Raw genomic sequence first — 8817 nt, 5'->3', positions numbered from 1 at the left:
AGATGAAGGCCAGCTATCGTGGAGGAAGCTCGCTGATAGGGGGAGACCAACCAGGGTGAATATGAAAATAAGCAAGAATGCAAGGCAGATGAAGGGACTTACGAGGTAGATTCTTAGAGAGACATTGAATCGAAGCAAGAAGACGAGGGTCGATCGCGAAATAGAAAAATAGAGGCCTGCAAGAAGAGAATAAAGAAATATGGACGAGAGGCATCGGATTTTAAAGGTAAATGCTGGGTGAAGGGGTAGACCACCACCACCAGTTAATTGCGAAACGCTTACCTAGGCGCTAAGAGAACGTTGAGCGGCTAGCACGGAGGAGAGATCCGGACGGATGTATGAAGAGAATGCTGAGGAAGACCAATGACCAAGTTGCTGAAGGGATGCGGAGGAGATGCCCTGACTGACGGCGGATGTAGCTGCCCCTATCTTGAAGGAGTGGCCTGAGAATTGGCTCGGGGGAAGGTTGCATGATACTAGGATCTCTCTTAGAAATTTTAGGAACCAGGAGGAGGTCATGGGAGAACCGTTGGGAGTTAGGAACAGAGGCTTTAGGGGTAAGCCGAATTTATGGCGCTTGAGAGCGAATCTGACCATGGCATGAAAAGGGCAAAACGGGCCATCTAGACGAGCGATGACGATCGTGCACGTGCCTTTCCCTTTTGAATGCTTAAGAAATAAGCTGTAGAAATCGGGATGAAACTTAAGGTCTGTAATAGCTAGGTCTCTGGACGGAACGAAAATTTTATCTGGGGACGTAAACTCACCTAGCCTGAGAAACCCATAAAAGGCTAGCAGAAAGGCGCTGGAAAGGAGTGAGTTCATGTAGGAGGAATAAGGTCTGAGGCGAAGTGCGGAGAGTAAGGTTTTTAGAATGGGGAGAGTGATCAGTTTCCGGTTATCGGGCTGAGTATAGCTAAGATTTGAGATACCTTTTTAGGAGGAGCTTGATGGCGTGATTTGAAAAGATGCTTTGAGAACTACATGGATTACGACATTTAGAAAAAAAGTTAATGCCTGCTACTAGGCTACGGATGTACGGGAGTTTGAAACGACGATACTCGAAGCAATGAGAAATGAAGGCTAAGACTGTGCTAATGAGGACGGGAAAGAGGGGAGTTTTATGAGTTACACAGAATTTAGCGAAAATATGCCACACGAAGGAGTAGGATTTGAAAGTGGAGGGGGCAAAACCGGACTTCATATAAGATTCAGCTGAGAGAAGTAGGGGTTGGAGGGAAGGATTGACTAGTTCAGCATTAGGTTCTCGAACGGAGGCACAGGAGTTGGAAGTGAACCTGAAATTGAAGGCGAGACAGTGCATCGGCGATGGAGTTAGAACGGCCAGGAACATGACAAGCGGTGATGATGAAATTGTTAATGACTGACTGCCAGGTGATGCGGCGCAAAAAGGGCATGATCGATTTGGAGGAGGAGCGACCTTTATTAATAGCTTGAACTGCTGCGGTGTTATCACAAAAAGCGACGATGCGTTTTCGCTTCCAGTGATTCCCCCACAGGCAATAGGCCACTGTGATGGGAACGATCTCATAAAAAGCTGACGACTCTGACTGAGAAAATGAAGGAGGCCATTTGTCGGTGAACCAGCTGCCCTGAAACCCCCCCCCCCCAAAACCTAAGGACGGAGCGGCGTCTGTATAGAATTGGAGGGAATCGGCTGAGAGGGTAACATCGTCATAAAAAAAGAGACGCCGTTCCAATCTGTAAGCAGTTTGGCCCAGAATGCTAGGTCAGAGCGGCAACCCTCGTTCAGAGAAACTTGGTCTGACAGAGATGGAACGGAATTTGCCAGATCCAGCAGCCTAGATATGAAGGAACGGCCTTGAGGGATGATGCGCATGGCGAAATTTAGATGGCCGAGCAGAGATAGAAGCTGACGCTTAGAAAGAACTGGAGGATGAGATGTAGGACTGAGAAATCTCACGGATATGGGACAATTTGTCTGCAGGCAGTGAAGCAACCATTTCTTCAGAATCCAGGGTAATACCCAGGAAATCTAACTTTTTAGCTGGACCTATGGTCTTTTCCTCAGAGAGAGGAACACCGACACAGAGGAAGAGCTGTTTGAGTTTCGAAAGAGAGGGGGCAAGGGAGTGAGAGGGGGGGTCAATCAGCAGGAAATCATCGAGCAGATGCAGCACGGAGGGAAGTTTGAGAATGTTGGGAAGAATCCAACAGAGCGCTTCGAACAGCGTGTTGAATAAACAGGGGCTACTTCTGCACCCGAAGATCAGACGGACGAAGAAATAATACCTGGAGTCCCATTTGGCTCCTAACAAATGCCACTGAGAAGGATGTACTGGCATGATTTTGAAAGTGTCTGTGATGTTGGCTTTGGCTAACCACGCGCCGCGGCCTGCGATTTTTATGAGAGAGATAGCGTGGTCGACCGAGGTGTAGAAAAGGGAGAAGGGAGGCTTTGGTACAAGGCTGTTGATGCTGGGATGGGAGTCGAATGAGGGGTGGAGAGGTCTAGAATGAGACATTTTTTACCTGAATACTTGCGAGTGGCTAAACCTAGGGGACTAACGCGGAACAGAGGGAAAGGCGGTGATTTAAGTGGGCCAATCACGAAGCCCTTCTTGATTTCCTTTTGAAGCAGTTGAGATACAATGTCTGGCTCGCGGAGCACTGACTGGAGATTGGAACAGACGTAGGTGACGGCGGGGGGTTGGGGAACACCTATTTCGAACCCCTGGGAGAGACCGGTGATCAGGAAATTGACGAAAGTGCGATCGGGGTGAAGCTGAAGAAGGGTGGCCAGTTCAGGAATGATGATGGGTGTAGCGAGGTAACGGGAAATCAAAACTTTGAGACCTGATGGCTCTTGTTGGGGAACATGCGGCGAGGGCAGACTGGTTTTGGATGGGCGTCTTTGCACTGGCTGCATATGTGGAGAAAAGCACATTTGGGAAATGAACAAATGCTTTCGTTGAAATTGTTGCAAATGGGCATGTTATTAAATACCTGAACCCTTCTTCCGTGGCGATCGAGCGGCTGAAAGCTGAGGACGGATTGGGAAGGTTCGCATGCAGAAAAGCTAGGTCTGAAAGGTAGAGTGGGGCAGAACGCGCTCTGGTGACCCGCTGAGCCACAGAGGTGGCAGGAAACTGCCTAGGTGAGCATTATTAGGATTTCGGTGTCTAGAATAGACCAATTTAAGGTGAGGCCAGACTGCGAGAGGACTGAGGCGACTTTGGCAGCGAATGCTTTATGGTACTGATAAAATATGGATCTACCATATTTAAGGTGAAGGTCGGTAATGAGAGCCAGATATGCATCTAATTCGACTCTGCGATCGAGATAGACAGAACAAATCACGTCTCTAAACACACTGAAAGCTGCCACAAACTGCCCGATTGTGAGATCTTTTGTAAGGCGAGGGTCGGAGGATTTTTGAATAGCACTAAAACTGTCGGTCGAAGCGACGCGTTGATCGACTTTGGGGGAAGGTAAAATGATGGAGACCAAATTAACATATTGCCACTGCAGGATTTTCGAGCGAAGGTGAAATGTTGGCATGCATGGGCGTGTAAGCCCTGTCTGAGAGAAGGGGGGAAAAATGATAGAAGGGAAAAATAAAAATAATGCACACTAATGTATATATAAGGGCACACACACATATATATAGATATATAAATATGAACGTACACATGTAAATAAATGAAGGCTAAATAATAATAATCGAGAGGAGAGAAAAAAAACCAATAAGCCAGGCACCTGGAGCTTAGCGCGCTGAAGCTAAACTTTTTTTTTTTTTTTTCTTTTCGCTCCCAGAGAGAAATGAGATGGAGTGAGTACGTCTTACCTAGCGATTGCCCAGCGCGGGCATTAGCGAGAGTGAAAGCCACCGGTGGGGCGTGAGTAGCTGCCTGAGAGCTGTGGGGTGCGGAAGTGAGCGGAGGTGCTGACGTGGCAGGGCCGGCAGAAGCACATGCTTGCAAGCGCGCTGAGAAGGAGGTTATGGAGTGCTGGAGAGAATCCATGGAGGTGACGAGCGTGGAGGAGAGATGGAGAACGTCGGCAGAGGAGAGGAGAGATGATGGATGACGATCTGAAGAAGGCACGGCAGACGAGGCGACGGAGGTCCGGGCCGAGGCGGCTGATGGCCCAGGCGAGGCAGGAGCGGGAGTATGGGCAGATGGGGGGCGGCCCCTGCGGCGCTAAGCCGAAGGAGCGGAGGCTTTGCGGGTCCGCTTTCCGCTGGTGGAAGTTTGAGGAGGTGGAGAAGACTGAGGGACGGTGAGGAACCGCTGTATGGCAGGAGGGCGGCAAGTGAGGCGATTTGAGACGATCCGAGGCCGGAGCTGGGAGATATCCCCTTAGACCGGAGAAGTGAGAGAGGGGACTGTGGATCCGAGTAGGCAGCCAAACGGACGCTTTGACAAACTGGTAGAGGGGCAGAAGGGCCAGGGTCCTCGAAGAGAAGGCCCGGAGGTTATCTGACTCGAAGTCGGACATTTTTTGTATTGTGCACCGGTTTGTTGAAGTTCGGCCGGTGAACCGTTGAAGTTCGGCCGGTGAACGGATAGGGCCATGATGGAGGTCCTTTTGAACGAAGGCTTGCTCGCTGATTGAATAAGCTGGAGGCACGGTCGGATGCTGATTCGATAAGCTGGCCTTCCTAACTTCATGTACAAAAACAGAAGTTAGGAAGGCCATAACAGTGTTTGCTGAAGCATTAGGAGTAAATGCTGCTTTAGGCCATTTACTGAAATAATCAACAAGGTTGATGGCAAACCTTAACCTGTGGCCACCAGTAAAATTCAGTGAGCCATTATTTAGTGCAAACTACACTATGGTGTCCTTCATAATTAATTTTTTTATTTAACCTTTATTTCACCAGGAAAGTCCCATTGAGATTAAAAACCTCTTTTCCAAGGGAGTCCTGGCCAAGAGGCACCAAGGTTACAGGGCAATAACAATTACACGATTTAAAATGCAATACAAAGAAATATTAAAAACAGTTACAATTTAAAGATGCCTTCTCAAGTGCTTTCAAGCCAGGTGAACCATCTTTTCTTGCAGATACTTGGAAACTATGAGACATGTTTCTCTGAATATCAGTGGTGACTCTGTAGCAAGTTTTTGAAACACAAGGAAGTAAGGTTTGACTTCCAGAATGAGTTTTTTCATTTTAAGGCTTCCTAAATGGATGATTTGTCACAGTTTTTTAAGTTCAGAACAGTCTTCACATTCAACTTTAAAATCAGCAGGCGAGAGTCTAGTGAGGAAAGATTTCTGCTATCTCTGAGATCGAATCCTGTTCAGAATTTGCAGCTGTATTAATGGTGCTCAGGGGAACATGTGAGAAGTAGTCTGCCATGCTGTTCTGATTTCTGCTCTTTACTGCACGTCATACTGGAAACGGTCTAGCTGACCGGTGTGCAATTGTCATGCCAGCTCTATTCATTCCCTTAGTGCTTAGTAGAGTAGTGATGGCTTGATGATTAGTTCTGAACATGAGTCTGCACCCTCACATATATGTTCTCCAGCTTTCAACTGCCCACACACAAACAAGAGATTCTTTTTCTATTGTAGAGTACTTCCTTTTGGCTGGAGACAGAGTGTGAAATGGAAAAACAACAATAATTTTCATATTGTTTGAGTGCAACTGAGTCAGAACAACTCCCAATCTATAGTCTGATATATTTGTTGTGGTAAATGGTGGTAGTTCAGGGTTGCAGATGGCAAGTGCTGGGCTTTTTGGGAGCATTGTTTTGATATCATTAAAACTTTTATTTGCTGCATCAGTCAATTTTAGTTCAGCTTAAGCATTAGTCCAAAGTAACTCTCACAGTGCCTTAACAACTGTTGCGAAGCTTCTTAGAAACTTGATGAACAAGGATGTTAAGCCAAAGAATGAATGAAGAGCTGCCATATCCTTTGGTGCAGATGCTTTAGCAGTGGCATTCAGGTCATCTGGACTGGGGTGCAGCCCCTCCTTAGAGATGACATGTACTAAGAATGAAATATTTGACAGAAAATTTTGTTGAAGTTGATCTGTAGGCCCATGTCTTTAACCCTCCTGAATCCCTCGTAACTGAAGAGAGAAAGAGAAGCTCTTGTAACTTAGAGTCCATTTGACCCGAAGGTTAAGGCATTGGAAAACAGCTTGTAGGTGTTCATCGTGATTTCCCATATTCTATAATATCATCCAAATAGTTCTGAACTCCTAGAAAATCTTTCAGATCTGTGTGCATCCTTTTTTGAAAGGCAGATGCTACTGAAGCTAGTCCAAAAGGAACTTGTGTGAACTGAAATAGTCCCTTGTGTTATGAAAACAGAAAGACTCTGGCTATCAGGATGCAGAGGCAGTTGGTGGTAGGCTGAGCTTAAAACAATCTGGCTAAAATGTGTGGCTCCAGTCAGTTTTGAGAACAAGTCCTCCATTTTCGGCAGAGGGTGAAAGTCCATTATTACAGTTGTATTAGATTCATGAAGATCAACACAAAGCCTCAAGTCTCCTTTGTGCTTTCGTGCCACCACTAGAGGACTCACTTATTCACTGGTTCAATGATGCCTGCCTCGAGTAAGAGCTTGAGCTCTGCTGAAACCTCTTCACCTACACTGATGAACATTTCAGAAGACAGGGGTACATCAACCCACAAGACAAACTGAAGACTAAAAAACACAAGGCTGACTACAACCCAGGAGTCAAGGACATCCTGGAGTTATCAGCAACTGACAAGGTATTCTCTGAGACTACCTGGCGTCTACAGTTGATTAAAACCTTTTCTCTCCTGTCCAAAATTAAGTTACAATCTCTGCAAGACAAAAAGTAATAAAAACATGTTAAACACTTCAGTAATCTCTTATGAAGAATAATTGCACAAATATCAATCAGCACATTTGTCTGATAGATTCTCCATAACTAACTCTGGTGTATGAAGGAGATTGATTAACATAAACAAACTGGAATCTATCTCCTTCATACACCAGAGTTAGTTACGGAGTTCCTCAGGGTTCAGTCAGTGGACCAATACTCTTCACTTTATATATTCTTCCATTAAGTAACAATATTAAACAGCATGGGATAAATTGTTATTGTTATGCTGATGACATACCATTTAGTTACTTAGATTACAAGCTTGTCTTAAAGACATAAAAACCTGGATGACTTCATTTTCTGCTTTCAAACTCAGACAAGACAGAGGTAAGGGTTTTTGGACCTGAGCACCCTAGGACTAAACCTTGTAGTCTTTCATTTTCTCTGGGTGGCATTAATTTAGCCTACGGTTCTAATCTAAAGAACAGTTGTGTTGTGTGAATTAGGGATGCACCGATATGAAAATTTGGGCCAATGTCAATATCCGTTATTAATTTTGTTGTTATGGCCGATAACCGATATTACACATACACACATGCACAAAAACACTTGCATTTCTGGAACGATCAAATTTTGCACAGACTGAAAATTATGCCAACCTAATTTTTGAATGTCTAGCTTTATTTTTGAAAGTGTAACTTTCAAATAAGATTGCATGCCCGACATAAAACACAAGTAACCAGGAGTGTTACTTTTCACCATTTCAATTTGTAACAAGTGTGTACAACTTAACTCCCTAAACTGACAAAACTCTTGGGAGTAAGTTTGGATCATAAATCTAAATAATGCCAACAACAGCTGGACAAGGTCAACCGATCAAACTTGGCAGTATTCATGGCAAAATGTCCCCAACACTGAAACAGTGTTTCTACCTGTGGGTGACTGTGGATTACAGTATAGGCCTCCTTCATTAGCAAAGGCAGATTTTTATTTTTTTTACAGAGAGAAGCATTTCTGCTTTCTCACTCTGGATCCTGTTTCTCTTTTCATCAACGATATGTGACGCAGCAGAAAAGAGACGTTCACTGTCCACACTTGTACATGGAGCAGAAAGGTACTTGCGTGCCACCTTGGCCAGGGCAGGAAAGCCAGCCATGATGCTTTTCCAGTACTGCAGGGGGCTTTCATTTCTGGGGATGGGGGGCTCACTCAGATAGCCATGGACCTACAGGAAAGCAGGGAAGTGAGTCACTATGTATGTGTGACAAATTAACAGCAATCTAAACTTTGCAACATTATGCTCTCCTCCTTAAATACTTTGTTAAACTTTTCTCTGAGCAGAAGACAGCTAAAGGCCCAACCCCAAGAGTGCAGTGATGTATGACTAAAACATTTACTTTATAATGATCTATTTTCCAGTAACTTCCGACAGTTAATGAGACATTGAAAATCATTACACAGGAGATTCTAACAGGTTATTTACATAAAAGGCAGTTTTATAAAAGCACTATACCTGTATGCTTGTGTGGCTTCTCAGGGCTGCCTGCTCTTCCATGATCGAGTTCTCCTCCATGATTTCATCATGCATGTCAAGCAGTGGCTGTTCACCTTTTTTGCTTGCTTCTTCTCTTGTGTTTCTTCTGTGACTGGTGTCTCTGTAGCTCTGTCTGCTGGTGTAGATTCTCAGAGGCAGAAGAACTCAGACTGAAAATAACAGCAACCCTTTCCAGTGCCAAGCCACCTCCTTCAAACCTCTCACCACAGGAAAGAAAAGCTGTTACATCACTCAGCCAGGACCAGAACATCACCATTTTACCAGCGGACAAAGGAAGATGCACGGTAATCCTTAACACTTCTGAGTACCAGGAAAAAATATCTACATTACTGAGTGACGGCACCACCTATGAGACCCTGAAGAGGGACCCAACCAACTCTTACAAAAAGAAGGTCACGGATTACCTGCAGAAACTGGAGAAGGACAAAACTATCAGTTGAGCTTTGTACTACATGTTATACCCGGGGGAAGC

General features: G+C 45.1%; 1 protein-coding gene and 1 pseudogene across 1 annotated transcript in view; both read right to left on the bottom strand.

The window, feature by feature from the left end:
• Positions 1–8772, bottom strand: part of scg2a (secretogranin II a) — a 30333-nt gene extending 21561 nt beyond the window's left edge. The window contains exons 1-2 of the mRNA XM_037973413.1: positions 8304–8772; positions 7920–8015 (exon numbers count right to left, since the gene is read on the bottom strand). The gene's annotated coding sequence lies outside the window, so the exon portion shown is untranslated. The remainder of the gene's footprint in view (positions 1–7919; positions 8016–8303) is intronic.
• LOC119617898 lies at positions 1260–2911 on the bottom strand (annotated as a pseudogene).
• Positions 8773–8817: the final 45 nt, after the last annotated feature.

The sequence above is a fragment of the Kryptolebias marmoratus genome, linkage group LG2 (genome assembly GCF_001649575.2).
Source record: "Kryptolebias marmoratus isolate JLee-2015 linkage group LG2, ASM164957v2, whole genome shotgun sequence".
Lineage (NCBI taxonomy): Eukaryota > Metazoa > Chordata > Actinopteri > Cyprinodontiformes > Rivulidae > Kryptolebias > Kryptolebias marmoratus.
Note: the sequence above shows the minus strand (reverse complement) of the source record. Positions and strands in the feature narration are given on the sequence as shown.